Source organism: Oncorhynchus kisutch, linkage group LG7, assembly GCF_002021735.2.
Source record: "Oncorhynchus kisutch isolate 150728-3 linkage group LG7, Okis_V2, whole genome shotgun sequence".
Taxonomy (NCBI): Eukaryota; Metazoa; Chordata; class Actinopteri; order Salmoniformes; family Salmonidae; genus Oncorhynchus; species Oncorhynchus kisutch.
The window spans coordinates 4,192,763-4,198,529 of NC_034180.2; positions in this window are offsets into that span (position 1 = coordinate 4,192,763).

The window sequence follows — 5,767 nt, forward strand, 5'->3', positions numbered from 1 at the left end:
TTCCCACCCTTGCTTTAATATGCCAGGGTACCCTGCCTTTATACTGCATACTTATACTCCCCCCTTTCCCCCCAACCTATTGCCTCTTCATTCAGTACAGAAACTTGCCCCTCGCGAGGCCAGAAAACAGCGTTAACCCGAAGATTGTGTTTCAGTGGTTTCCATCACATTTCCTGTCGGATCTTTTAGAGGAACCCCTAGCTGGAAACCAGCCCAGCAGATCCTGTTTAGATTTGACGCTTGATACAATGTAACTCTTATGTAATTCACTGGTTTGCGTCCCAAATGTCACCCCATTTCCTACACAGTGTGTTACTTTTATCCAGAGCCCTATGGGTCCTGGTCAAAAGTAGTGCACTATATAGGGAATAGGATACATTTTAAGACATAGACACTGAGGTGAGAAACAAGCAGGCTTTCTGTAAATTAAACCTTTATGGGTTATTATATAGATTACGCTCCTATGCCTTGTGGGCTTTTAATGTTCAATAGCATAGCCAGTAAAGCCTGGGCCACACTTCCTGAGATGCACTCAGGATCTAAGAACACTGTCATAGTGCGGCTGAATGGCCTGGTGTTGTACAGCAGTATGTCAGAAGAGAGCCTTTGAATAAGTTGACCCTCGCCATCCGGAAAGGAACTGCCTCCTTCCATAAAAGCTTATTGCCAAATTTACAGCAGAGTTCATTTCCAAATGTTGGAAATGTACTCCAGTGTGTTATAATGTGTGGGCTATGTTGGACAAATGAGTGAATATTTTGGTGTATTATTTTCTATCCCATTCTATCCAATTCTATTCCATTCCATTCTATTCTATTCTCCATCTCTCAGTGCCAATCTAGTAACAGTAGCAGCGCAGCGATTGCGATATGATGGGGATGTATAAGCAGATAGATTAAAGCAGTAGTTCCATCCAACAGCTCAACAGCCTATAGAGTGATCACTGATCTCCCCTCCTTGTAATCTGACAAGTGTCAGACACCCCAGCCTGTCACGTCTGGGCAGGGCGGCTCTCCCTAGTATATCTTTATGTCGTTTGGGGGAGGGGAGGCAGTAATGTAATGTAAGTTGTCAGAGAGATATGGTCTCAGGAAAAAAGCATCCCATAAAACATATCCCCACCACTTACATCACCTAACGGCTTATTCAGGACTCGCCTTAGAATCAGGAACTCACCTTTAGGTATTCGACTCAGAAACGAGAACCATAAGGAGAGAGAACGGACTGCAACAGTCAACTAGGTTATGTACATGGCTATGACAGCACTGTCCTGGTGCTGAAAATGATTGTCATGTCATATTCGCAGCCATATTCCTTCCCAATGAATCCCAATGTACCGTCGAGTGCCAGACCGAGGTTTTGAAAAGTACCCTTTCCAATAGGATATGAAGTCTCCTTCCTTCTTCCCTGTATGAAACAGAAGACAACTGTTCCCTAACTTCATCAGAGCATAGCCATGACAGGACAGGTATAGAGAATCAGCCTATGGTTCGTGTCTGTGATGGGATGTCTATGATAGGTATAGAGACTTGGTCACTGATCGCTCCCCACAGCTGGACAACAGCTGGCCAGAGCTGTTGGATGTCCAGAAGACTCTCTGTCCACTCCAGAAAATAAGGGACACTTTAGTCTGCAGGATAGGAGACACAGAGAGTGTGTGTGTGTGTGTGTGTGTGTGTGTGGGGGGGGGGGGGGGGGGGGGGGGGGATATGGAGGGAATGACCCTGTTTGCAGATGGGGCTATGTTTAGGGTGTATATACTTATGGTATATACTGGACTTATATTATACAATTAGTTGCTTCACTGGCTTGGCTTCATAGCCAGTATAGTGTACAGAGGCTATACCTGGACATATGTAATTCATTATGAGAACATACATTTATTTACATTATCATTAGAAGATTTCAGATTTTTGCTAACTTTTTAAACCATTTTGTTTTTGGGATGGACTATGACATTAGTATCAACTGCAACCAACTTGCTGCTGCTCTGTCAGGTCAGAAAAAGGGTAGAATATTGTTTTAATCTTCCCCACCCAACAACAATATGTATCCATGTAACCATATGGCAAATGTAGGATTCGTTCATTTATATAAATATACATTCAGTGGGCTACAATACTCCTCCATCTTCCTTGAAAGGACTTCCCCATGCTTGACATAGAACTCAAGTCCTCGTACGTCTTTCATTTGTTACCTTTAAGGACAAAATAAGGCAGCCCATTTTCAATTAGAAGGCCATCTGGAGATTACAGTTCTTTAAACCTCTGACAGAACTAAAGTCCGTTATCTCTTGTACAGTTTCTTGATCAAATCAAATGTGACATTTAAGCGGACTAACAAGCAATTATAGCAGGTAATCATATCAGTATAATATCGTATCATGATCATTTATGATATGGCCAATAAGGCTACTTGATACGTGCGAGGGGAAATATTGTTGTGATAATGTTTCTGCTTTTAATCTATTTACGTAAACTGACGTATTTCATAAGGATAATGGAACGTATTTCATAAGGATAATGGAACGTATTTCATAAGGATAATGGAACGTATTTTTGAAATATTTTCATCATAGAAAATGATGTTGAAAGAATGATCATAAGGACATCTCGTTATATATCACGTAAATTGCTTTATTCCCTACAACCAATATACTTTGTTTAAGTATTGAGAACTTATTAGATACATCTTATAACGATGCTGTTGCAAATAATTATATTATTATCATGCCATGTTACTCCCTAAAATAATCGCAATTCGATGCTTTTCCGGTAGGAAATAGAGTTCTCAAGAGCACCAAAGAAGACCCGGAGACAGAGAGGGCAGCTACAAGCACCATCATTGCGGGACTACCGATGGGTAATTCATTTCTTTCAAAGGACTACCCCTAGTTAACGTGTTTTCTTGAAATGATCTTCATCATCATTTTCAGGTGTATTCATACGCTTTTAAAACCTTATTGACACATCCCCTTGTGCGCAGGGTTGTTATGGGGCCGAGTGGATCCAACCAAAACTTCCGTAACGTAATCAGTGCACGTTTGCAGTCAGATGGAGTTATTGGCATGCTTTTGAAACAAACTGCAGACAATATAGGCCTATACTCATGGATCAAATCGGTAAACAAAACAAACACTCAAAACTCCTGCCTTTCTATAACTGCTGTCTGTTGACATCACAATATTTCAATGTCACATTGATTGAGATCTATTTTAGGACATAAAAAAGAGCAGAAAATCATTAAAAACCCAATAATCCTAAACCATAAATTGTAAAATTACACCAAAAAAAGAATAAAGGCTATGGGAACCGAATTTCCAATTTCCAAGAGCATTGGGTTTGGGCTTTGAATTGGGAGGTGCGGTTTCAGATTGTTAAGAACATCCCCAATTTTGGCATCTGCTTGACATTTGGACCCGAGGAAGCCTTGCGTGTGGGTAACGCCAATAATAAAGATGCCAAAGCACATTTAAAACTTTGGGTAGAAAACATTATTGGTGGTTCCATACCAAAATAATGAAAGGAGATGCATGCGGTGCCATTTCCCCCCTCTTGCCTCTTTTCAAACTGTGATGTCATGAATAGTATTACAAAAATGCCGGTTGCTGTGTTTCGGATGAACACAATTAGTCCGGCATGATCACGTTTAGAGTTTGATGGTCAGTTCGCCAAAATGTACGAGACCATTGAAAGTAGGCCCATCATGCTGGCGTCAACTAGACGAAATAGTAGATAGGCCTATTTCCAGAATCTAAATATTCGTATTCTTCCCTATTCTTCTTCTTTTCATTTTTTTGGGGGGGTCTATTAGACTATAGTAATGACAATTATATTTTGTATTACTTTTATTATACCTGTGCAGTATATGCCTGGCTTCTTTCAGATTAGCATCCGTTTTTGATTTACATGACCAAAAGTCTGGTAAATGGAACTCCACATTCGCGGTAACCTATCCAGAAAGATATTATACGTTTGCTAAAAAAAAAAATCGTAAACTTAGGTAGAGTTTATCTTGAACTGTCAAACTGCATTTTGTATATGGCCTATTCTGAAGGTTAATTTTAGAATAGGCCTACTGTTCCTCAATAATATACAATATGAATGTTGGTAAATGTTATATTACAATTATTATTATTAGTAAAAGTACAGCGTATAGTTTTATAATGTAAGCTAGGCTAAGGGTTCGAAGCCTACCCACATCTCCCCGGGTTTCATCCAGAGACCGCGCGTCTCAGCAGCGACAGCGTGGCGTCCCGCTCCCTCAGCAGGTAGTTGTGTTGACAAACTGCAGAATATGGAGAGCCGTAAGGACTTCATCAATCATTCCAAATGAAAGGCAACCTTGGTGTCAGCCACACCGAAAAAAAAAATGTTACCTGTATAAACAGCATCAACTATCGGAAACCCTGATTAGGCTATGGGAACAGAGCAGAATCAAATACAGCCTGTTCATTGGAAGGTAGAAAAAACATCTAATTTCATCATACATTTCAGTTTCAAATACACCTAGACTAAATTAAATTAACGGTATGGCCCAATAAATGAACATGTATGAGCTAGGCTAATAAGTTGTGTAATAAATAAAAGCAAAAAATAGTGCAGAATAATAAACAATCACAATTTCCATTTAATGTTGCAAATGACTACAAAGTGCATTAAGAATAATAATAAGACACCTACATATTAATGTTGCATGTACAATTTTATGGTCAGTGTGGTGAACTAACTAATCCTTATTTTCATATATTTTGTCCCATCCTTCCTCACTATGCGCGTAAATCGATTGTTTGGCACAAATCTTCATCGACTGATTTACAGGGTCAACTCGTGCGTTCTCGCTTTACTCAAGTTAAGAATCTGCCTTATCAGAAAGTAATTTATGTCAGTCAATTAAACACGACGATTCCTATGAAATAATGTAACTTGCATGTAGGATTTTATTAAATAGTATTGCTTTTATATAATAAGAGTAATGGAAGGCGCTTGGAGCTCCTTTTGGCACAGTTGTAGATTTAGGTCCTCAATGTAGAATAACCCCATGGTTGTTGCAACAATGATAGGTAGGCTATTAATCATATCTTAATTAGTACGAACATGTGTTTTACAGAAAAAGCTGGTACTAAATTAATGATTAAGCCAATGGATCGTATCATCTAAAGTAGGTTACCTACCATTCAATCATGAACCAGTTCTCCATCCAATTTAGCCTAGTATTTGGCATTGCTATGTTTTTTTTTCCATAGGCCCTGAAATGAGTCTGAGGAAGACAGATACAGTTGAGTTATATATTCTCCCTCCTTGACATGGTCCCTTGTCTCCCCGCGCTATGGAGAGCTAAAAAGGGGTCAGGGTACACATTGCATCACCACTCTCTAAACCTTCTCAGATTGACCCCTCTCCCATGCAGCTCCAAGGGCCCTGTATCTCTCTGCTGACGGCCCCTGTGATGCTCTCCCTTTTCATTTACAGCACATAAAGCACACTCCGCTAGAGGTCGAGGGTCATGTTGTGTCTGGAGTCGATTTACTCCAGTCTATCTATACACTGACAGGCTCAGATGAACTCTATGGTTAATATATACACTATGGATCGGGGCTTTGAAATGCCGTTTGGTAGTTTTGAGAGCAGTGTTTGAGAGGTGTATATAGGGGACTTCATTCGTAAATATAGCGTACATAGTCAAAGGGTGAATCAGTAATGGTCATGATCTTGAATATCAAAACATTATGATCACTGTAGAAATAGTCACAGCTCAACACAAGGGG